Genomic DNA, 27,107 nt, shown 5'->3' with positions numbered 1-27,107 from the left:
TAGTAGAATCGCATTAATGGCAATTCAAAAATAAAACCATAGCAAATATAATAAACAAAAACTAATAAAATAATAAATAATAAAAACAATTTATGAAGCACCCACGTAAGCAGTCACGAGCGCCAGTGACCGTTGCAAGCTCACCGGTGTGACGAGCGTCACACAAGCCATCACGGTCGCCACGCAACCCATGACGCCCGTAGCATACTTTGTCACGAGCGTGACAGCTTCAGAACAGGTGAACGTTGGTGACCGTTGGGGACATGACCGTTGCTCCCCATCTTTTCATTTCTCCATTCAACTCACCTTTACTCCATTCCACTCACATTCATCCACATTTATTTTCCCCTCACCCACTCCTCTTCCCAATTCCAAAACTTTTCTTATAAATACCTACAATACCTTTCTTCCTACACCACATCATTCCAACAAACCACTTCTACACAAATATATTTCATTCTCTTTTCCTTCTTTTTACCTACCTATCAATATGGCGGAGAACCAACATCAAGCGCAATTCAGAAATATTATTTTCCGATCTGAAGATGATAACTATCAACAGGAGCAGTTCGTTTGGTTCCAACAACGCGGTGTCCTATCTACCAGGTATCCAGATCTAAATTGCTTACAAGAATTAGGATTACTTCAAGGTGTGCAATGGATGCTTCGGCTTTCTGATTTAACCTTTCTTTGCACACAAAATCACCCTACTTACCCATCACTCACCTTAGAGTTTTTAAGTTCTTATTCTTACACCACTCCACCCGGTGAGGACGAATACTTAACCGGTACCGCAAATTTCCGCATGTTCAACACCGAGTACTCACTTTCCCAGGACCAGTTGAGTGCCATGCTACACTTTCCTGTAGGAGACCAAGTCCACCCAAGAATCCCTCCAAACTCACAGTGGCACATAAACGCCTTCGACCTCTTTGCAAAAATATCCGGTGTGGAAACCAATAACTGGGATGCACTACTTGCTTCGCACATACACAACCCCACTATCCGGTATTTTATCCGTATTCTACAAAACACCATTTTTGGAAGACTCAACAACAGTAAAGTCAACGTAAAAGAATTATTCTTCCTCCACTGCATCTTCTCAGTCGACACAAAGGGGACCGACTTCAAAATTTGCAATCTCTGCCACCTCTATTTATGGATATAAGCTATTGTCGCTCCAGCCGCTTAATCAAAAATAGGGTAGACGGAAGGTATTATCTTATGGTGAATAACCAAGAAGTCCCAAGCGTTGTTTTGCCCAACATTGCCCTCACAGATGTCACCAACCCCAACCGATTCATCTACGATCTGAATGCTCTCGAACCCATCGAGCCTACACAAGCAAACCCGCCGCAAGACGAGTTTGATGAAATGGAGCAGGGTGATCAAGGTCCTGAACAACAGTCGGCCCCACATAATCCTTCCGATAATGTGGCTGGTCCATCCTCCTGACGTCGTCGAAGAAGAAGGCCTGCAACAAATGATGACATCATGGATGCTATTGAACATCAAGCCCAACGGCTTGATGCTATGCATGTGCAGAATAACGAAGTAATGCAACTGATGCGCCAGATGCAACAACAACAGGAAGAGAGGAATGCACTAACCGATCAGCGGTTCACTGACTTGCTCAACTGATTTGATGACTTGGAAGTACGTCAACGCTCACCGGGTCCGAGAACAAGAGGACGCAGGCAGAATTGAGCATTTTATTTATTTTTTCCTTTCTTTTCGCTTTTCTTTAAACATTGGGGACAATGTTTCATTTAAGTGTGGGGGGGGGGGGGGGGGAAACTTTGTTTCAGTTATATTTATTTCCCTTTCAATTTTTCCCTTTCAAGTATGTTATTTCCCTTTCATATATATATATATATATATATATATATATAATATATATATATTTATTTTAAGTCGAGTCCCTAGTGTGAAAATTTTTATTATCTATTCCCCTCAATTTTCTCGAGCCATAACAAAAATTTAACACACTCGATAAGTATAAAGGTTGCTTATTTTATAAAACTTAAGGGAAATTAAGACAAAACTATTATCGCCCCAACACTCTAAAAACCTCAACATGTTAGATCAGGCTAAGTACCTATTATACCAATCCCTTGAACTTTTAGTTTTATAGTAACCCCGAGTAGTTTATACGAGAAGTCGGCACCATCTTAATAGCAAACTACGTGGAGAGCCGATGAATATAAGTGAATGATTCTCAAAACAACATATTAAAAATCAGGAAATGCACTAATTAAGTTAGGTGATCCTTACCCGGTCATTTAATCCAAAGGTTGCGGACCCTACAAAAAAAACATTGTATGAACGATCAATTGTGAGTTGGTTCAGCGATTTGTGGTGCTGAACTTGGTAGGGCGGACTACGATCCGATCCCCCGCAATTTGCAATGGACTAAATAACGAAGTTATCCAACTTATGTACCAGAACTTCTAGCTAAAAGGGGATCAGAATCGCTAACCGGTTACTCCACTATGTGCGCGAAAAGATAAAGGGCTTAATGTGATTTCGCTAGAATGAAAACGGGTGAAATAAGAGTAAAATAACTAGGCTAGCTATAATAGCACGACTCGAACTGGTTTGCATAAGGTGGGGTTATCTGATGTTGTAACGGTAGTTGTTGATGTTAAGACTAAACTCAGGTTATTCCTAAACGAGATTTACTTGCAACCTAGTACGAATTGATGTGTGTTTGGAAATTTCATCTAGCTAATATTTTAAAACGACTTCTATATTGTATCTTGCTTGAGGACAAGCAAAAGTCTAAGTATGGGGGAGTTTGATAACATGAAATAATATCACATTTTTTGGACTCGATTTAATTAAATTATATTATTATTTGATTCGATTTATTTTATATTATTCGATATTACTTGGTATTTTCCTTCTATTTATTTCAGGTAACATTATTTGAAGCATATGTGAAAAAGAAAGAAAAGGGGTTGCAAAAAGAGGATTCTCTAGGAAAAGCATTCCACTAAAGCCCAGCCCACAACTACAAGGAAAAGCGTTGTAACGCTGTGACGACCGCCACACATGGTGTGACGAGCATCACGCCCCTCTGCTTAGTGTTACGACCGTAACACATGGTGTGACGAATGTCACACCCCCACTCCTATTTTTTTGGCTTTGACGCGTAACAGAAGCACGTTCTCTCCTATTTTTCCTCTGGACTCGTTGACGCTTTGGAAAACCTACTGAAGAGACTTTGGAAAAAACGGTTACTTTATGGATGAATATAAATAGACCTCAAGGGATCCAATTGAGGGTTCCTCTCCTTTTCGCCGTGCAAGTTTTTACAGCAATATATTTTCCAGCATTCCATTTTCTCAGCATTTTTATTTCCATCCTACAATTCAGCACATGCTGTCAGGAATGAATGTTACAACATTCAGTTTGACAACCAGAACATAAACCTCATGCTGATTCAATTATGTCCCTGAAACCGAATGTGCTAAATTTACTGTACTGCAAAAGACTAACCAGTCTCTACTTCAGTATCAACATACATGACTAACTGTCAAGACATCCAGTTTGACAGTTTCACAATGATCCTTTGCCCAAGTCTGTTATCCTCTTGATAACCAGACTGAAATAAATACTGAACTGAAGCAGAAAAACCAACCTGCCTATTATTCAGTGTATGTTGTTAATGATGAATGTCAAAACATTCTGATTGACATTCAAAAAGAAGGCTATGTATCAGGTCTGTTATTATCTTGATAAGCAGACTGAAATACAAGCTGAGTTATGGAAGACAGGATTATAACATGCAGAAGGTAAACAAACACAGGAAATTGTTAACCCAGTTTGGTGCAACATCACCTACTCCGGGGGCATACCAAGCCAGGAAGAAGATCCACTATCAGCAGTATTAATTCAGAGTTAAACTCCCCCGTTTACAACTCTTCACTTAATCCCTACCCAATGCAATCTATACCTAGGAACTCCTAGATAGAAACCTCCAGTTTCCATTCCCATCACTACAAATACAATGTAATGTTAAACAACTTGAACTTGCTTCACAGCTTCATTCAAGAACAAACAACTCTTACCTACAGGCTTTGAGTTACAAATACTCTCAGCTTTGAACACTGAGAAACACATGGTAACCTTCCCACAGGTTGGGAGGTTTACCTCACACACACCCCTAATTTTTCATTCTAAGAGGCTTAAAAAAACTAGGTTACAATATGCTATTTATAACATAATCACCCAACTGGATTTGGGCCTTCAAAAATCGCAGCAAACTTCTTCTTTGCTGTTACAAACACAGCAGAAAATTTCTGCTACAAATAAGGTCTTCAATCTTTTAGTTCCTAAAATCTCTCCATATATATCTCCATATTTAGAGCCTATATATATTCTGATTGAGTCTTTAAGACCTCCACAAGGAAGTTAGGATATTCACCAAATATCCTCACTAATCCCAGAATATATACTGAATTAATTAATTCAGTTTTCTACACATGTACGATGTCACAGGCATGATGTCGTGACATCGTACATGACATGTTGGTCCAGATGTTGAACTTCTTCAACCCAACATATCAAAACAACAGAGATGATTACATTATTTGTTTTACAAAATTAATGTCAATCCTAAGGTATTAACAATCTCCCCCTTTGGCAAATTTTAGCTAAAACAAATAAGCCTCTGTCATTATCTCCACCACCACAAACACCAAAGTTGGTGTACATGAGGAAGTAGAGGTACAAGAATCAGTTGCATCAGAACCCTTCCCCTCAATGGTAGAGCTTCCTGAAGAATATGTAATGCTGAGTACATAGATAGTGTAACTCAGATCACAAGACACAATTGTCCTCTTAACTCAGATCACAAGACACAGGTGATATGCCCAGTTGGTGACTTCTGTGCCTGAAGCCAACTTCTGCTTGCTACCACATTTTACTTGCTTCTGGTACATTCTCAGAACTATATTTTTCTCCCCCTTTTTAGCTAAACATTTGTAGATGAACCCCTCACAAAACCAGACCCAGGCGCAGTTTGCCCAAACCTTAACATACCCCATGGTTTAGAGGGAATGGAATGTTTCTCTTGTGAGAAGAGGAGTGCTGTTACATCCTTTAAATAGTCCAGCCCGTGCTTAGGAATTAATGGTAGGAATAAATGCTTGGTCAAGATTCATTAATACTTGCTGAGAAACAGTCAGAGAATCACCAACAAAATCTCAGACTATCTTTGAATACCTTTTATAGCTCTTGACTGTTTCTTTTCCGAAACAACAGTTCCAGTACATGAAGACTTATTCCATATATGCAGTCAGACACGTTGCACGCGATGTCTTAACATTCAACGTGGCTTTTGTCTTCATTCTTCATGTATTCTTCCTGTCATCATTTCCTAAGACCACTTTTCGTACCTCCAGTGGTGGCTTGACATTTGGCACCACTACAGCCAAAATCACAAACATCAGTAGCTGGTTACTCCCCCTGTACCACACAACTGTGACACTCAGGATTATTCTAATGTATCATAATTAGACACATCACATCCATATTTCCTCATGACTTTAAGATTCAGAAGGAAATAACAGTATTGTCCAAGGCAATGTCATGACATCAGGTCAGACATTCTTCTGCTCACTCAGCCTTGACATACACCACATCATCCTAATAACTAACAAGGTGCCATACCCAGTTATCTGAGAGCACATAGACCACAAGCTTGATGATTACTTGCAACGCAACGACAGAACTCCCCCTGTCATGAACAACCAACTCTCCTCCTGAAACATGAAGATCACATATGAACATATCCAACAAAGTTGGACCTTAACAAACTTCCTGATTCAAGGAGAACCCAGACCACTTGATGAATGGAAAACATAATACGCATCTTCATGTCTTCAAGAGCACACCCTCTGTTCAACCCTCTTGGCTTAACACATCCATACTCTGTGTCAAACTCTCTCTTTTAGCCAGAACAGAAAACCACATTACAAAGTGTTCTAACATGAGTTAGGACATCCTTCACAACATAACTCCATCTGATACTCTTCAGATATCACTGAGTTATTGGCTTTATCCACAAGAGCCCAGACAGAACTTGGGACATATACATTCTCATCCCATTACAAGAGATAATCTTCCATAGATAGCTCAGAACTCCTACCACAAGCTCCAAGAGATGAATAGAAAACACCTCCTTTTGTCTTTAACTTACTACTTTTCTGCTCAAAAGTAATTTGTCTCAGACTTTCCTCAAGAATAATCAGTTGCCATATGTTGATCATCTTGATTCTTCGTACTCACTTCTGAGATAGACCAACTGCCACTGGTTGATTACCTCCTTCATGAATCCTCATATGAAAAAGTCAAATGCCACTTTTTGACCTCTCCAAGTTTATCAGACTTCTCCCAAAGATATTCTGACCTTCCAAGTGAGACTTGAACTTCAAGCTACATGTTAAACGAAACTTAGATTCTCTAAGACATGAACATGTAACATCTTCTCCATCCAGCAACTCCAAAGAACTGCAATGAGAACGATCCTTTTTTTTTGAAGTACCCAATCTACAACTCTGTAGACCCTTCTATCTTAAGTTGATGTGCCACTTCACCAACTAAGATTCTGATGTTGACCCAAATGTCACAACATTGTATTTTAACATTTAGCTGTTGAATTCAGCTCCTTCTTCTGCCACTTGAAAGAACTTCCTCCCTACACAGAACAAGAGTTCAATGCTCTCATAGACTTGATTGTGGAACCAAGTTTGAGTAAACAACCTCCATCCTGCAGGTTTGCAGTTAAGTCATCCAAGCTCACACCTTGATGAATCCATGCTTCTTCTCCAAAGACATCAGACACTCTGATGCATGAGTCTTCAGAAGGACCAGTTAGAGACTAACCCTTCAGCTATACCAAGGATTCCATTTCCTAAAGCAAAGCTGTTTCCGTGATGTTAAGAATGCTGCCACTTGTTCTTAACTCCACAGTGTGCATTAGCTAATGCACTTCCTTACTTAGATCAGAGATAAACTGATCCAAGTAACCACCATCAAGACTATGATGTCTTCTTCTTCTTGTACACACCAAGGCTGAACATGTTTCTCGCTAGGAAACCTTTTCAGAGATCATATGCTTTTGCTGCCACCAAAGAGATAAATCATAAACCAATGTACTATCCTTCCTATGATTCTGCACAGGGTCTTGAAGAAGAGATGTTCCAACATCATTAGGAACATCAATTGTCTTGAGATCCAAGGATAATCAATTAAATACTTGAACTTGGCACAAGTAGACATTGATCTTAAATCCCTTCCCAATTATCCTTTCAGATACTTCCACCACAAGAATACTTTGAAAATACTCTTCTTGTGTCAACATCTTTTGCTTGCAAGCACCTCAATAGTTTTGAGAATCTTTCCAGATTAGATTCACCCTTAGGAAAGAGAGAGATGAATCCTTCCTTGCAAATGTGTCACACAACAACCAGAACCTATGTGACACAGGTCAACAGCCAACCAGACCCTAGGCTGACCAAACGTGAGGAGGTTAACTAAAACTCCCCCTCAAATTAACAATCATGGAGACTCCACACCAATATCCATGCATTGCACACAAATGTCTCAACATGACATACACCATCCCTACCAGTGGCAACTAACTCTATGAGTTATACCTATACATACTCCAATCACACCAATCAGACTCCAGCTGACCATAAGTACTAGTGAAGAAAACAGCACCAGTCAATAGTAGATATGCATTGCCAGAGCATACTACCTCAACCAACCTCTGAATCTTCATATTCTCACTCCTTGAAGGAACTGCCACTTCAGAGCATGGTGTTTGAATAACAAGATTCATGGTCCCAAACCTCTTAGATAAAATAGCAATCAGGTTACCCCATTATTGACTTCTAACATCCAGGGGACTTGTCTTCCAACACAACGTAGTACTTCAGGGAACAACTATCCAACCCTGATCAATCTACAGGAATAAGACAAACAGCAGGAAATTGCACCATGTCACATCTCAACCAGCTTCACTTCTAGAGATCAGACGTCTAAAAGTGACCTTCTTGAGCACACACCCAGTTAACCCTACCCTTGTCAACTTTGTACCCACAGATGTCTCCTCTTCCAAGTCAGGAGTAGGTTCCAAACACAAGTATCCCTTTGTTTGACACCTAAAAACATCTGCTCTTCAACCAGTAGTTGCATACTTGTTGAATAACATGTTCTAACATCGCATAGAACATTAGTTCCACCTCCTTGGAACAAACCCTCCTTGAAATACTTCAAGGTCTTCATATACACTACCCAAGAGAGTAACAGAATTAGTGATCAGGTGATTCTTACCATCCTGAAGTGAGAACGTCATGATGAGTGGACTTGAGGAGACTCGAGTATCTTTGACATCTTCAGTAGAGTATGATGAAATCTTGAATACAACAGCCTTTTATCCACATGAGGGGAAACTACATCAGAGTTTGAGTTTTGCCAGGTATTATGCAGCGGAAATCATAATACAACTCAACCTATGAACACACACTTCACAGGATCAACCTCCAAGAACGTGCCATGTTTGAATATGATTCAATACTAGCACAGGTGTCCCACACAAAGGCCAATTGCCAACCTCCAGAGAAAGGTACACACAGTTCCTGTCATGAATAGTCCATCCACCTACTTCAAGGGACCGTTCAGGTAAATCACAGAACCTTCCACAGGTTCCAACATCAGTACTAGCATAACTCCTTGCAAGATACCAGAAAGTATCACCCATGGATCTCATCCAGAAACAGAACAGGATGCCTGCTCTGATACCATTTGAAATTTTGGCGTAGTCAGAATTCAGATGTTTTACTCCAAGTCATGACATCTGATCCAACATTGTCACTAATACAGCAAGACAGTTATACAAATTAAACCCTGTATGAATATACACATGTTCACAGATGTCACGACATCTGCTTCTATGTCACCCTAGAATGGAGGAACACCTAGTTCTATGCATCTGGTAGAAAGACTCAGTAGAGATCAACCATAGCTCTAACTTCTGTTATTTTCCTACACAGTTATCAGCAAGATGTCTCAATAGTGATTTGAACATCATTTGTTACATTATTCCAGTTTGCTGGCCTTGTACTTGTATTTCCTAAAATAAAGGTTGAACAAGTTAATCTAATTACCACTTATTTGGGTGATAACAAATAGGCTATTTGTTAGGTTCATTACATGTAGTTCAGTTGTTAGTTTCCTGGATTTTAGCCTGAGAAAATTACTGAAACAGAAAAACTAATCATCCTACAATTCAGCACATGCTGTCAGGAATGAATGTTACAACATTCAGTTTGACAACCAGAACATAAACCTCATACTGATTCAGTTATGTCCCTGAAACCGACTGTGCTAAATTTGTTGTACTGCAAAAGACTAACCAGTCTCTACTTCAGTATCAGCATACATGACTAACTGTCAAGACATCCAGTTTGACAGTTTCACAATGATCCTTTGCCTAGGTCTGTTATCCTCTTGATAACCAGACTGAAATAAATACTGAACTGAAGCAGAAAAACTAACCTGCCTATTATTCAGTGTATGTTGTTAATGATGAATGTCAAAACATTCTGATTGACATTCAAACAGAAGGCTATGTATCAGGTCTGTTATTATCTTGATAAGCAGACTGAAATACAAGCTGAGTTATGGAAGACAGGATTATAACATGCAGAAGGTAAACAAACACAGGAAATTGTTAACCCAGTTTGGTGCAACATCACCTACTCTAGGGGCATACCAAGCCAGGAAGAAGATCCACTATCAGCAGTATTAATTCAGAGTTAAACTCCCCCATTTACAACTCTTCACTTAATCCCTACCCAATGCAATCTATACCTAGGAATTCCTAGATAGAAACCTCCAGTTTCCATTTCCATCACTACAAATACAATGTAATGTTAAACAACTTGAACTTGCTTTACAACTTCATTCAAGAACAAACAACTCTTACCTACAGGCTTTGAGTTACAAATACTCTCAGCTTTGAACATTGAGAAACACATGGTAACCTTCCCACAGGTTGGGAGGTTTACCTCACACACACCCCTAATTTTTCATTCTAAGAGGCTTACAAAAACTAGGTTACAATATGCTATTTATAACCTAATCACCCAACTGGATTTGGGCCTTCAGAAATCGCAGCAAACTTCTTCTTTGCTGTTACAAACACAACAGAAAATTTCTACTACAAATAAGGTCTTCAATCTTTTAGTTCCTAAAATCTCTCCATATATATCTCCATATTTAGAGCCTATATATATTCTGATTGAGTCTTTAAGACCTCCACAAGGAAGTTAGGATATTCACCAAATATCCTCACTAATCCCAGAATATATACTGAATTAATTAATTCAGTTTTCTATACATGTACGATGTCACAGGCATGATGTCGTGACATCGTACATGACATGTTGGTCCAGATGTTGAACTTCTTCAACCCAACATATCAAAACAACAGAGATGATTACATTATTTGTTTTACAAAATTAATGCCAATCCTAAGGTATTAACAGGAATAAAGGAATCAAAACTGAGTTGGTTTAAATTTATTTCAAAATATAGTCACTCTTTTTCTGGTCTCAATTTACAGAGTTAACACCAAAGTTTTTGTACGAGAGTAAAAGACATAAAGAAGTTAAAATCAATAGAACGACGGTTTGAGCTTTTAACTGGACAGTGTAAATTGGACATTAACTTTAAATCAGGGCGAGAGCAATTTTTAAGTTAATTAAATTCTAATCATTTTTAAAAATTATTTTTAAAAGTTAAATGTGAGGACGAGAGTTAAGCATTTAAGTTTAATCATATAATCTAAGTCAATAGAGCGAGAGTTTGAGACGAGGGTGTTTAAACGGTTAGTATTTTCTTAAAAAGAGTTTCTATAGATTCCATTGCTTTAAAAAAGTGATTTTAGATTTAACTAAATAGTGAGAGCGTACGTTAATATAAAGTCATAGTCTGATTCAACAGAGCGAGAGTTTGAGAAAAGACTTTTAATCAATAGTATCTACTGAAAAGACTTATTTTAAAACTAAGAAACCAACGAAGACTTGATTCCCTAATTACGACGAACTACATACCGATATCCGTGTTATTTGATATTTAATCTAGATCCAATTTTAGTTTTACTTTTCCCCCTAATCATCAAAGTATCATCCGCCTTAGCTTTACGAAGTAACCTTAGAAAAACGGTATATCGATTCATTAAGTCCATGTGGGATCGATATCTTTTAAAACTACGCGATTAGACTGTGCACTTGCAGTTAATACCCTAATAGACTCATAAAGTCGCGATCAAATGTCCATTACGCAAAAACTCAAATCCAGAATGATGCAAATGCTATGTAAACAAAAATGCACCAATTCAATGTCAAAAATGTGACACAAATTGTCACATTATTCTCTATGTGTCAAAAGCAATGATAACATGTGAGGAAAATTCCAAACCAGTGACCAAAAATTCATATTATGTATGAAGATCACTTATGCAAAAAATTGGATCAAATGGCTCAAAAATGAGGATTTCACAATGCATTGAATGCAATATATCAATTTGGCACCACATGGATTCAAAAATTCACAAATAAAAATCCAGGCATCAACAATTCATGAAATTAACATCATAAAAAAGTAGACATCAATACAAAACCATGAAAAAAAATTGGGATTCAATTGGACAATTTTTGGATTTTTAATGCATTTTACAAAACTAACCAAAATAATTGAAATATGAAATGAAATGGAGGGAAACAGATTAATTCAAATAAACTCAGAAATAACCATGACCATCAGATATGGCGCGCATCAAGATCTATGGTCCAGATTTGAAACGTGAAACACACTGTTTCACTTAATCCACTCAGCATCCAAATCAGCGTTCAAAGCATACGCGTGGCCTTGGTCAATGAACCTCATCCAACCAATTTGCCACACCTTGCACACGTGGCTTCCACATCACACAAACCCTAGCAAATACACAGACGCCAGAGCTACAACTCCGGTCGTCTTCTCCGGCGAGACGCGCGGTGGCGCCGCCGTGAGATTTTCCAGAAATTCAAAAGGCCTACATCATTTGAATCCTCTTTCAATGCTGAATCCAAATATCACATCCAATTCTCCTAATTCCTCATGGATTTTTCAGATCGAAGGCAAACATAATCTAGATCTAAACTTACAATCAACACTACATACTCAATACTCAACCAAATTCAATTCCAAACACATGTACATGATCTACACGACATGATCTACACATATATGATAAAAAACAGCAAAAGGAGAGGATGAAATTTGTATCACCTGGAATTGAAGCTTCCTGAATTCACGATCTCACAGGCTATGAAGCTCTAGATCCACTCCTATGAACTTCTGTTGAAGCTTTGTGCAAAAAGAATTAGTTGAAACCACTTGAATCCACCTCAATTTCCAACTTCCATCGCCATGTTCATGCTCTTGCACTGCTCGAATTCTTGAGATATAGCTTCAAACCAATGATGATTCTTGATCAGTGAAGAATGAGGATCATGAATATGCAAAAATATTTGGGGTTTGTGTGAAGAAAAATGAAGAATCAAAGAGAGAGAGTTTTAAGAGATTTCTTGAATTTTTGATCTGAAAAGTTTGTTATGGCAGTTACAATTAGGGTTTGGCTATTTATATCCCATGCTAATAACAATGCTAATCCTCTTTTCCATGTACTAATCATGATTAGTGACTTATGAAGCAAATTGCAAAAATGAAAAACGACATCCCATGGCCATAATGCATGTGCACATCCTCATGTTATGGTCTTAATCCACTTAAGAACATCCAATGGTCATGATTTGAATATTTGTTTGCTTGCATCTTAAGCCAAAAATGAATGGTGAAGATTTTCTCCAATTTGCACATGTGTGAAATAATGAGCATACAAACTTTTCCCATGCATGGCAAAGCTCATTTTGAGATGTCTTGAACATGAGAAGCATTTTGCAAAAAGAATGAACCAATTTGGAGCATTGTATCAAAAGTTATGCCATTTTGAATTTCCATGCACACTTTGTGATCAAATGATCATAACTCCTCAACCATTCATCATATGGACATGAATTAGGACTTTTTGGAAAGGGGAGACAAATATCTACAACTTTCATGTTCACCAAAAATCCATTTGAAACATCTTTGATATTGAAAAGTCAAGTTGAAAGTGGACCAAAAACTTGCCAAATTTGGAAACTTTGAATTATAGGTCACTTTCCATTTTTGGTAACTTTTTCCATGACCTTTGAATCTTCAAGATGGATGTTTAAAATGATGAATGAACCCCATTTGAACATGATTGAGGTGTCTCAACTCATTTCCCCACCTCATAGCCCTCAGTTGACTGCACAGTTGACTTTTTGGTCCTCAGATGACCTTGAAATGTCTTGATGATGATAGAACCATGATGATGGTGATATCCTTGCAGATGAGATGATGCTCAAGACCTTCGAAGAATCAAGAAACCCTAATTGAAGCCCATGCCCTCAGATGGTTGATGATCAATTCATAGAGACCCTCAGGCTTGAATCTCCTAACTTCTCCATCTTTTGAAAAGATTTCGGAGGATGACCTTCTCAACTTCATATGAAATGCAAAATGCAATGCCTAATGCTCTAAAATATGAAATGCAATGTGTCAAACTAGTCTCAAGAAGAGGAGGGCAAATTTTGAGGTGTTACAGGAGGGGAAACCAAAGGCGGTCTACTGGGGAAGATCAACCATCTCTGAAGATCAATCCTGCTGAGGAAATATGAACTCCGCTGGGGAAGGACAAAACTCTGTTGGGGACAAGGACACGCCGCAGGGTATCTGAATCAACCAACTTAGTTGGGGACAAAGAAATAAGCTCCACTGGGGATCAAACACTCCGCCGAGGAACTGAATCAACACAAACGTCTAGGGGTACCTGAAGGGTTAACTGCTTGGGGAACCTCAGATGTTTCGCACTCGAGGACTTGCTATCTGTTGAAATGCTGTTGATATTCCTTTTAATTGCTTTGAAAAATTCTTGCTTTTATATTTTTAAGGAAAACTGATTTTAATTAAAAATTTAATTTCAAAATGATCATAATAAAATTTAAAACTATTGACTGAAGTAAATAAGAGTAGAAACAATTGGATAAAAACTCAACTTTATTTAATGGGATGGTAGTCAGTAAATGACAAGACTCCATAGATTTTTACAAAGTTGAAAATGGTATTTTACATGGAAAAGGGTTACATTGAATACAAATGATCCTTAATCCTTCTACCAACTCTTGATATCCACTGTTCTCTTGACCGCTACTGGGGATTAAAACCGATCATTATGCTTAAGAACATCTTCAAAACTGAAGATTAGCAGGATGCAGTTACTTGCCATAATCCCTATTTTTTGCATAAGTTGCCCCAAGGTGGGGTACCTAACCTATCGGGAAATATTTTCTATTTTATGTCTCTAATTTTTGACTGGATCTCCCTTTCAGGTTTTCAATCCACTGAGACGCTCTTTTTTGCCTAAGCCGCCCTTTCGGGTTTTCAACTTAGCGAGTTGTTCTTTTCTTTTTTAGGCGAAGTATTTCTTGACTGCATCTGCGTTCACAGGACGAGTGAACTCTTCACCATCCATAGTTGTAAGAATCAAAGCACCGCCTGAAAAGGCTCTCTTAACAACATATGGGCCTTCATAATTAGGAGTCCATTTCCCCTAGAATCTGGTTTAAACGTCAAATTCTTCTTGAGCACAAGGTCGCCCTCTCTGAACACTCGAGGTCTGACCTTCTTATCAAAAGCTTTCTTCATCCTCTTCTGATACAACTGACCATGACACATGGCAGCCAATCTCTTCTCTTCTATTAAATTCAGCTGATCATACCTGGTCTGACACCATTCAGCCTCAGCCAACTTGGCTTCCATAAGCACACGCAATGAAGGAATCTCAACCTCTACGGGGAGCACTGCTTCCATACCATATACAAGAGAGAAAGGGGTTGCCCCTGTTGAAGTGTGGATGGATGTACGATACCCATGCAAAGCAAATGGGAGCATCTCATGCCAATCCTTATATGTGACAACCATCTTCTGAATAATCTTCTTAATATTCTTGTTCACAACTTCAACAACCCCATTCATCTTGGGTCTGTAGGGAGAAGAATTATGATGTGCAATCTTGAAGTCCTTGCAAAGAGCTTCCACCATATTGTTATTCAAGTTCGATCCATTGTCAGTAACGATCTTGCTTGGCACACCATAACGGCATATAATCTGATTCTTGATAAACCTTACAACTACTTGCTTGGTTACATTTGCGTACGATGCCGCTTCAACCCATTTTGTGAAGTAGTCAATTGCCACCAAAATGAACCGATGTCCATTTGACGCTTTGGGCTCAATCATCCCAATCATATCAATTCCCCACATGGAGAAGGGCCATGGGGAAGAGATAACATTCAATAGTGTCGGAGGAACGTGAATCTTATCAGCATAAATTTGACACTTGTGACACTTCTTCACAAACTTGCAACAGTCAGAGTCCATTGTCAGCCAATTGTAACCTGCTCGCAGCATCTTTTTCGCCATTGCATGTCCATTGGAATTAGTACCAAAGGAACCTTCATGCACTTCAGTCATCAACAAGTCAGCTTCGTGTCTATCCACGTATCTGAGCAAAACCACGTCGAAGTTTCTCTTGTATAGTATATCACCATTCAAGTAGAAGTTGTCGGCTAATCTTCTCAACGTCTTCTTATCTTTCAAAGATGCCCCAGACGGGTAAATCTGACTTTGGAGGAAACAATTGATGTCATAATATCATGGATTCTCGTCTTTGATCTCTTCAACAGCAAACACATGAGTTGGCCTATCAAGACGCATTATAGACAAATTAGGAACTTCATTCCAATACTTCACTACAATCATTGATGCCAACGTTGCAAGAGCATCTGCCATCCGGTTCTCATCTCGAGGAATATGATGAAACTCAACCTTTGTAAAGAAAGTTAAAATCCTCCTCGCATAATCTCTATATGGTATTAAACCGGGTTGATTTGTCTCCCATTCTCCTTTGATTTGATTCACAACGGAATCACTGAAGACATCCAAATACTTGATTCTGAGATTCATGGCCTCTTCGAGCCCTATAATGCCAGCTTCATATTCTGCCATGTTGTTTGTACATTTGAAAGTCAATCTAGCTATAAATGGTAGATGCATGCCTTGAGGAGTAATAATCACTGCCCCAATGCCATTTCCATATTGATTAATAGCTCCATCAAATACCATGCCCCAACGGGAACCCAGTTCTGGCCCTTCTTCAAGCAATGGTTCATCACAATCTTTCATTTTCAAGTACAAAATCTCTTCATCAAGAAAATCATACTGCACTGACTGATAATCTTCAATTGGTTGGTGAGCCAAATGGTTAGCCAAAATACTACCCTTGATCGCTTTCTGAGGTCGGTATTCGATATCATACTCTGACAACAACATCTGCCAACGGGCGATTCTCCCAGTTAAAGCAGGCTTCTCAAATATATACTTAATTGGATCCATTTTGGATATCAACCAAGTGGTATGATTCAACATATAATGACGCAGACGTTTAGCAGCCCAAGCCAATGTGCAACAAGTCTTCTCAAGCATAGAATACCGAGTCTCACAGTCGGTGAACTTCTTAATGAGATGGTAAATTGCAAATTCTTTCTTTCCTGTCTCATCTTGCTGACCAAGAACACAAACCATACTATCTTCTAGCACAGTCAAATACATGATCAACGATCTTCCTTCAACAGGTGGAGACAAAATCGAAGGCTCGAGCAGATATTCCTTGATACTGTCAAAAGCTTTCTGGCAGTCTTCGGTCCAATCATAAGAGTGATCTTTCCGAAGAAGCTTGAATATAGGTGCACATGTGGCAGTCATGTGGGAAATAAATCTGGAAATATAATTCAAGCGGCCAAGAAAACCTCTGACTTGCTTCTCAGTTTTGGGTGCAGGCATCTCTTGTATTGCTTTGACCTTGGTAGGATCAACCTCAATACCCTTCTCGCTGACAGTAAAGCCCAACAACTTACCAGAACGAACACCAAAAGTACACTTATTGGGATTCAAGCGGGGTTTATACTTCCTCAAATGCTGGAATAGCTTCAACAAATGCTCAACATGTTCCTCTTCATCAATTGATTTAGCAATCATGTCATAGACATAAACCTCAATCTCTTTATGCATCATATCATGAAAAAGAGTAGTCATTGCTCTCTTGTAAGTTGCACCAGCATTCTTTAGACCGAAAGGCATCACTCTATAATAGAATGTTCCCCAAGGTGTAATGAATATGGTCTTCTCCATATCTTCGGGTGCCATCTTGATTTGATTATATCCGGAAAATCCATCCATAAACGAAAAGACTTTGAATTTAGAAGTATTGTCTACCAACATATTAATGTGTGGCAGAGGGAAATCGTCTTTCGGACTGGATTTATTCAAATCTCTATAGTCAACACACATGCTGACTTTTCCATCTTTCTTCGGCACATGCACAATATTGGCCACCCATTATGGATACTCAGCAGTTAAAAGGAAACCGGCATCAATCTGCTTCTGCACTTCCTCTTCGATCTTCACAGCCATATCAGGATGCGTTCTTCTTAATTTCTGTTTGACTGACGGGAATTTTGGCTTCAACAACAATCTATGCTCCACAATCTTAGAATCCAAACCAGGCATGTCTTGATAGGACCAAGCAAACACATCTGAATACTCTCGAAGAAGATCAATCAACCCCTTCTTGACATCTGGACACAAGCGAGACCCAATCTTGACATCCTTCACATCATCTTCGGAAACCAAGTTGACTAGCTCAATCTGCTCTTCAAACGGCTGAATAATCTTTTCATCTTGCTCAAGAAGACGAGACAATTCTTCACTCACTTGTACATCACTTTCCTCCTCGACCTCAAACACAGGGAATTCAAAATTTGGAGAAGGAGAAAGATCATTGTATTCAATGGGGTTAGGAACCAACCTGCATAATGATTTGATATTTTGATTTTAGAGAAGTGAATTTGTGACCAAATATTATGCATATGGATAATTATATTGTTTATTTATGTTTTTTGTGACTATCATTTTCAGAATAAAGCAAAAAGTAAAAACAAACATCATAGATGTGGATTGGCTTGGAGAAGCTTGACTCTGAGCAGCAAGAACTGACTCCATCATGGCAGTCAGGCGAGCAATCTCGTCCTTCAGCTCTCTATTCTCTTGCTCCAAATGCTCCATGATTTTCAGAGGATTGGCTTGGGTATTGTACCGGTGAGTCAGCTTGGCTGAAGCACAGAAGAAACACCAATAAGACATCTGCCGAAAACCTGCTTATGCAAATGATGCATGAAATGCAATGCTTGTTTATTTATTTTTATTTTCAAGGAACTTACTATATCATTTGCAAATATATATTTAACAACAATTTCAATAATTTGATATGACCGAAAATCTCTTTTCATTCATATAATTGGAAGGATTACACTGAGTACAATTTCAGAAACCAAATGAAAAATACAAGAGAAAAAGGAGACTAGTCATCCTAAGGACCCCTAACAACAATGTCAGAAGATATGGCTGTAGGCGCGTACTTCCTTCGAATGCGACAGATCTTGGTCTCAAAAGAAGCCTTCATCTGAGTCTTCTCGAGGACAAGCTGATCAATAATCTTCTTCCAAGCAACGGAAGGTTAAGGCATGCTAGAAGATGAAACCTATGGCTCTCTCTGTCTCTTCGTCATTCGGTCTTCAAGTAACACAAAGATAGCTTTAAAAGCATCCACACTACCGGCTTGAGCAAAAGTAGTAGCTTCCTTGATGAGGAAATCAGATGACAATCCAAATAACCCTCCTTTCTTCACCCAATGAGCCTCTATCTCAGACATCTTTAAGTGAAGAGCTTCAGCAATAATACTAGACCAGGGAATCTCCTCCAATCCACTAAAGGGTACTCTCATAGAAACAGGTATCCCCAAAAGATGAGAATACTCCTCCAAGGTAGGCACAAGCTGAAAATCTGGGAAAGTGAAACAACGGTAGAGAGGATCATAGAATTGCATTAGCACACTCAAGAGTCCTTTAACCACATCAGCAGACAAGATGGACAAAAGCCTCCCATGACGTTGTTTGAAGTCCAAGGGGTCTAATACAAAAGATGCTAGCCTCCTTAACTCTTTCAAGTCAGGACATCTGAAATTGTACTTCTTAGTGTTCCTTCGTCCATAATCCATGGTCTGAAAATATTTGCAAATGATACCTTAGTTCCTTGAAATTTTCGTGTGATGCATGTTATGATGCGCATGGAATGCATGAATGCAACAATCACAAATAAGGAATCACACACAAGGCAAACAAATAAAGGTCAAAGGATGAATCAAGTCTTTGTCAAGATCAATCATCCATTTTGGTAGATTATGGTTTACACCTTATCAACACCCAAGTTCCATTGATATTGACAAGACTTGATTGGATCAACCAAGAGTCAAGGGTTTGTTGTGAGTCACGAGTATGTAGTCTGGGTAAGAACCATCCCAAAGGAGTGAACTAAGGATAAAAACCTGTAGATCATGTTCTAAAAAGTTACCAGAGTCTTAATTCCATCTATCGGATATTACAGGTTAAGATGACTGACTCGTCGACCCATAATATTCTCTAGAGAAACTCGTCTGAGTGTAGTATCGTGTAACAACTATTATCAAGTCTACACTTGAACAGTCTCCGCACTACGTCCTAAATAGGCCAAGATGGGTTAAATGTTCTAAGGTCCTCAGCTTCTCGGACCCAATTAGAGATAGTAATGCCTAACCACAAATATTTGTGTGACATTTCCAAATCCAAAAGAGTCTCCACTGAGCAGATGGGTCTCAAGCCAACTTGTTAAGGACTACTCCACACAAGTCGAACATGACTATACCATCCTCCTATCTTAATTGCACTCAAGTTCGGGTTAGAACTTATCTCACCACTCAAAGATCACCAAGCACAACAAGCAGATTATATCACACATACATATATACAAACATCACATATATACAAATATATTCACACAAAAAGTAGGCTAAACCCACTGGAGACTACTCCCCAGCAGAGTCGCCACTTAATTTATGTAGCGGTAAATTTATGATCATCAAGCTACTGACAAGCTAGAGATCAAATAACAAGATTCGCCACCGTGCTTTTATTGTTTCCAAGGGAAAAGGGAAAAAGTACGAACAAAACCCAAAAGTATAAAGTTTTAATCAAAATTAATAAAATGTCAGAGATTATAGGTAAGGGGGCTGGTTACACAGAGGGAAGGTGTTAGTACCCAAAGTGTCATAGGTACTCCTAGGGAGCCCTTTTTGTGTGCATATGTACTTGGTATAAAGTGATGTTTACAAACAAATAGAATGGGGGGATGAGAAAATAATTCATTAATTATATTTTTGTGTTTGGCAAGACCTTCGGTCTTGTGCCTACGTACCAACATAGAAATGAGGGATAAAAACCTCGTAGTTCGTGATACAAATTTCAAAGTGGATGCATTGCTTTTAACAAAAATAAGTTTGAAAGACACAAAGGCCTGAAAATGGTTTTAATGAGTTAGTTCTTTTTGGATTTTGAAAGTATAAGTCAAGTATAGTTAAGTTTATTTATAAGTTTGATTTAAGAAAAGAAATTTGAAAAATGCAATGGCATAAGGCCAAAGTTTCTATCTTTTTGTAAAGTGGTCAAAGTTTAGAACAAAAGTAGTCCACACAAAGAAGATTTTGAAAAATGGAGGGAGATATTTTGAAATTAAAGAAGTGTGGAGAAGATGAAGAGACTATCCTATGTACAAAATTAAAAGTTTAGAGTTGAAAAGATCTGACCAAATGAGTAGCAATCCAATAGACAAAAATGTCAATAGAAACCCAGAATTCCATTTGACTTTTAGAATCAAGCAACCACAAATGCACAATTATATTATCTTGAAGAGCAAGGCATCAAATAAATATGGCCACATCCAAGCTTAACCACTCCATGATCTTCTTCAAAATAGCCCATGTAGCAGATGAATTCCACAAGTCACAGGTTCAAAATAACAGCTCCATAATGATCATGTTGTAGATGAACTCAAAAAGGATCTTGAATGATGTCTCAAATGAATTTCAAATTGCAAACACTTGGTTTCTCAATAAGTTGGCATTGGCTAAGTCCTTTAGCATAGGAATGTTGCCTAAGTTCTAAGTCCATTTGTCCAAGATCAAGCCAACAGTCCACTCAAAAGTTTTTTTAGGGTTTTTGTTGTTATTATGTACATTAAGGGTCAAAGACCACACAAGCAAAAAAAAATACACAAACAAGATATATCACACAATATGGTCCAAGTGGACAAAGTGAAAATTGCATTAACATAAATAATTAGAATGATATGAACAATGGCAAATGTATAAAAGCTAGAATTAAATGACATTAAAGTAAAGGGCTTGAAATTAAAAGTTAGTAGTTAATGGATTAGAAGTTAGTATTGCTTTGCTTTTGCTTTTTTATTTGAAGTCATTCTTTGGAAAACACTCAACCCACTTATCACAAGCATGGATCCTTGAACCAAGACATCTTCCAAAGGAAGGAAAAAAGGCCAAGTTTCCACATAATACCATGAAAGAGGGGAGACTTACAATCTCACTAACTAGAATGCTTATGCCTTTTATGTCACAAATTTAGCACTATGTTAAGCAATCATAATTGAACTTATGTAGAAGTCTCAACTATTTGAGGTCGGGCAATAGAATTTTGGTGTTAATGCATGTTAGAGACATAGTATAATGGACTATGCTCATGAAACATACCACACACAAAAAAGAATATGCAAAAGGGGTGGCCTAATATTATCCATACTTATGTTGATTTTTCAATCAACTAGCCTTAGGATTTTAAGATATCATAGGCCAAATGAAATGAATGAATGGAGAAAGGGAATGAGATGAAATGGGAGGGGAATGGATGAAATCACAAATTGGTCAAGGGAGGACTTTTATCAAATTAATATCATTCATTCATTTTGGGAGATGGAATGTACATTCCATCAATCACCTAAATCCAATGATATTAAGTTGACAAAGTCAAATCAACCTTGACCAAGGCCCAACAACAATAATCAAACTCAAACAAGTCATCACAAGTGGTCAACAAATTTATTTGGCATTTATTCAAATTAAAAATACTAAAATAGTGCATTTAAATTAAATATGGTTTGTCCAATTCCTTAAACCTCATCAAAGCACCAAAGAAATAGCCATGAGATTTATCATAGGTCAAACAAGGTCAAAGGACCTTGGAGAAAAAATTTCATAATTTTTGGACATTTCAAAATATTTTTAAAGAATTAAAAACAAATGAAAAATCAATTAAATCATGAAAAATATTAATAATGATCCAAAAAATAATTTTAATTCAGAATATGAAAGAGGAAAATATTTGAAATTTTTTGGTGAAACTCCCATATTTTTTGGATCAATATTAAAATTAATATGTGTCATACCCCAAAATTTGCCCGTTAAGTTTTCAGGACATTTTTCAAGACATTCTAATCCATTTTCAAGGCATTAATGTTAAAGGAACAGGGGTCCAGCGCACAGGTTACCAAATCCAGAAGATGACCTAAACTGGCATGCTCGCTAGGCGAGCAAACCCTTCGCTAGGCGAAACCCACGCGTCATTCCTTCGCTAGCTACTCGCCTAGCGAATCCTTCGCTAGCTCACTCGCCTAGCAAGCTCACGAATACCAGAAAATTTTTGGCTTAATTCTGAGCCCACCAAGATACAATTATTATAAATACCAGAACTTCACACAGAAAAAAGGGGACAGACAGAGATAGACGGAGGACAGAGAGGGAACAAGCAAACCCTAACAGAGGCAACCGGAAAAACCCTGGAGGCTAACGAAGAGAATTCAGAGTAACCCCCGGATACCCCGAAGGAAACTCATCTGCACAAAGGCTACCTCCGCCCAACTCAATCCGGCACCAACCCTAAGAGTGATTTGCCAATTCAACGTTGCAATTCAATTGCAAACAGGTTTTGCATGTGGATCTAAGTATGCATGGATGTCTTGAATGTTTAACCATGTAATTTCTGTAATGGATGCCATAGGGTTTGGAGCTTGCTGAAGTCGTATTGTTATTAAAATCAAAACCCGCAGCCGTTCGCTAGCACATCGCTAAGCGAACATGTAGCGAGTGTTCGCCAAGCCTTCGCTAGGCGAGGCAGTACCGAACATGACAGTCGCTGATTTTTTTTTTCTGTTTTGTTCTGTGTTTATCTGACATGTCTTATCATAGCTGTATATTATTTGCCTGACATTATTACTGCTGCGATTCCTTTGTTCGGGGCAACTATTGATTGCACCCCATTTGGTATTCTGACCTGTTTGCTGAATTTTGTGAGGGCTCACATATTCCCGAAGAAGGTAGCGTGCTAGGTATTCCACTTTATTTGTGGGATACCCTTGTGGAGATTCATCCTAGTTACCTAACTGATTACGAATGTTGCCTTTAAATATATGATCTTGGCCCTCTCTTTGTTGCCTTACGGTATTACGGTCATGTCCCGCGAATGTGGGGATACACTTAGCAAAGACCCTTCGGTTAAATCATTATAGTCCCTCGAATGTTGCCTTCGAATACATGATTTTGTCCCTCGATGACCCTTCGTGGTAGCCTACGGTTAAATGATGATCGTCCCTTCGAATGCTAAGGTATCCTTATAAATGTTGCCTTCAATGACCAATCGACGACCCTACGATGTCCCTTTACATCCAAAGGATAAGACTACTTACTTCTCAATAGTAAGGACAGTTTTACTCTCCTAAGGATAGGAAATACCTATAAAGACCTTGGTTAGGTATAACTCTTAAACGCTTCTCACAACTTAAAATACTTTTCACACCTCCCACTTTTCAAAATATCTCTTAGAAAATCACCACTTGGTATACATTCGCACCAGAATCATCGCCGAGTTATATTTTTCTAAACATCTTTCAAAATCAAACGAGATAAACACTTTGTATACATTTGTACAAGAATCATTGCAAAGTTAAACTCTCATTTCAAAATATTTTCTAAACACACCACATTTCTCAAACACTTTCTCAAACAAAGAAAACATAAGTGAGTTAAGCAATTAAGAGGCTATGGATAACCATGGATATAAAGGGTGCTAACACCTTCCCTTTGTATAATGTACCTCCCGAACCCAAAATATAATCAAGGTTTTTCCTGTTCTTTTCCGCCTTTCCTTATTGGATAAAAGAAAAGTCGGTGGTGACTCTTGCTATCCGCGACATTTGCTTTCCAAAGCAAAAACACAAAAGTCAGTTCACCGTATAACAGAACTGGCGACTCTGCTGGGGACCCTTAAAAAGAGAGGTTACCTTAAAAAAATAAGGTCATTTATGTTTTCGAATTGCTCTTTCGTCTGATTTACTTTTAAGGGATTGTTTGGGTATTCTATGCTTGAGTGAAAGATCCTACACCCGGATCTAGTGTACCTTAGGTAAGTAGCAAGAGATCATCACGACTGTCCGGCGTATACTGGAACGGTTAAAATGATGGCTACGGTTAATGTGACACTTTAGATGTCCTGATGTTCCTCATGTTTACTTGAGGAAAAATTTGGCGTCTGCGTGGTGTCATCAAAGCATTAACCAGACCTTTAGAACCCTAATTGACTCATCCTAGCCATTAGAAAGTAGTGAGATAACTGGCTTCGGTTCCGACTGGGGTTGGTTGATCATCGATACTACACTCTTTGAGATTGGACTTTAAGGAAATTTTGGTCAACCGCTTGGTGTTGCACTGAAGTGGACTTAAGGAAAGGTCGATGATTTGAGATCCTTCTAGAACCCGGTTACTATTCTAGGACAGGTGGAACCAACCAAACTTCAGTGGGGAGGGTACTTACCTATGGAACTCATGCAAGCCTTAAAACCTAGGAATGATTGCGGTGTGACTTGTTTGTGTTTGTTACTTACATAACATCATAACATCATAACATCATAACATCATAACATCATGACATTGTTCTAACCATTTCAAGGACTTAGGGATTTAACTTTGCTCTGTTAAACAGGCTATGGCTTCCAGGAAGACCATCCGAATCAATTTTATAGCGACCTCTCCTCAACTCAAGGATTTAGTGTCGGAACTTCCCGATCATGCTCAGTTCATCAAGAAACATGGTTATCTCCTCAATTTAGTTACCACCAGTTTCAAGGAAGATATGATGAGAGTTCTATTCCAGTTCTTCGATACTAAACACCATTGCTTCACCTTCCCAGATTATCAGTTGGTACCCACATTAGAAGAATTCTCCAGGCTGCTTGGGATACCTATCCTTGACCAAACACCTTTCAGTGGTTTAGAAAAGATTACGAAGTCTGAAGAAGTTGCCGCGGCTTTACACATGACAAAGTCCGACATTGAATTTAATTGGGTAACAAGAAGTGGAGTTAAGGGTTTACTTGCCAAATTTCTGATAAATAAGGCCTGAGAATTCCTAAAAGCTATGAGTGTCCACGCTTTCGAAGATGTTCTAGCATTACTAATCTATGGTTTGGTGCTATTTCCTAATCCGGATCAATTCATAGACATGAATGCTATTAAGATATTTCTCACTCATAACCCTGTGCCCACCTTGCTTGGAGACATTTTGCATTCCCTTCACACTCGTACTATGAAAAAGCAAGGGACTCTCATGTGCTGCGTACCTTTATTATCTAGGTGGTTTATTTCGCACCTTCCTCAATCAGTCTTGAAGAATGAGCAAAATTTGAAATGGTCTCAAAGGATAATGTCGCTCTCCCATTCAGACATCCATTGGTGTCCCCAACCCAAAGAAAATGTTATCATCATTGACCGTTGTGGAGAATTCTCTAACGTACCACTCCTGGGGATAAGAGGAGGTATTACTTATAATCCAGCTTTAGCCCTACGTCAGTTTGGTTATGCTCGAAGAGATGGTCCACATGAAATAATTATTCAAGGCACTGTGTTTGACTATGACAACGACTCTCAAGGTCTCCGTCAAAGGTTCGTACGAGCTTGGGGCATGGTGAAAAGAAGTACTTTAGGACAGAAAAACTCTATTCCTATGGAATCTTATCTCAGATGGGTACGCGCCAGAGCTCGTGAGCTTACCATGCCATATCTTGCAATCGGACCTCTGATTGTCGAACCAAAAGTTGAAGGAGGTGCCCCTCAGATCATTCCTTATCCAGATATGCCTACCAATGTTGAAGAATTGAAGAAATCCTGGATCCAGTTGAGAGAGGAAAGGGATACTTTTGAAACTCAGTTCGGTGCAGAAAGGAAGAAAGTATTAGAGCTCACCAGCCAGCTTAATGAGGAACGAAGACTCAATGCATATCTCCGCCCAAAAAGAAGCCGTCCCTGGGAGACTTGAGCTTTTATTGTATTTTTATTATTTTTTGTAAAACATTGATTAAAGAAATTATTAATAAAAGTTTCCCTCTTTTGGTGGTTTACACAAAGTTAAAATCCAAAAGTCCTTGAAAATATTTCATACATTGCATAGCATAACATAACATCGCATAACAGGTATTTTAAAGGATCAATGTTCTCACGGTTTTCCTTCTAAACAGAAAGATGGCTCTCGAACAAACTGTCAAAGATCTCTAGGCTCAGAATGCTCAATTCCAGGAGATGATCTTGAACTTATCCAAGGGGCAGGATGAGCTGAAGGCTCTCTTGCTCGAGAAGAAGAAAGACAAGAAAGCTGTGAGTTACATCAACCCGGGAAGAAGGCTTAAAGGACAGGCCGCAGGAGTCAAGATTAGAATTCCGAAAGATCAAGAAGAGGAGACAGAAAATGATTCGGAAGAGGAGAATGGTGACCCCTTCAACCCTGAGGACGACGACGAAGATTATGAAAATGAACAGTACTCTCCAAAAGATGATAAGTATAAGTTGCTGGAAGAACGCATGCTAGCTATGGAGGGTCAGAAGGCGCCCGGTCTGGATTTCGAAGGCTTAGGTCTGG

This window comes from Lathyrus oleraceus, chromosome 7, assembly GCF_024323335.1.
Source record: "Lathyrus oleraceus cultivar Zhongwan6 chromosome 7, CAAS_Psat_ZW6_1.0, whole genome shotgun sequence".
Classification (NCBI taxonomy): Eukaryota; Viridiplantae; Streptophyta; class Magnoliopsida; order Fabales; family Fabaceae; genus Lathyrus; species Lathyrus oleraceus.
The sequence above is the reverse complement of the archived record's forward strand: the minus strand, read 5'-3'. Positions refer to the sequence as shown.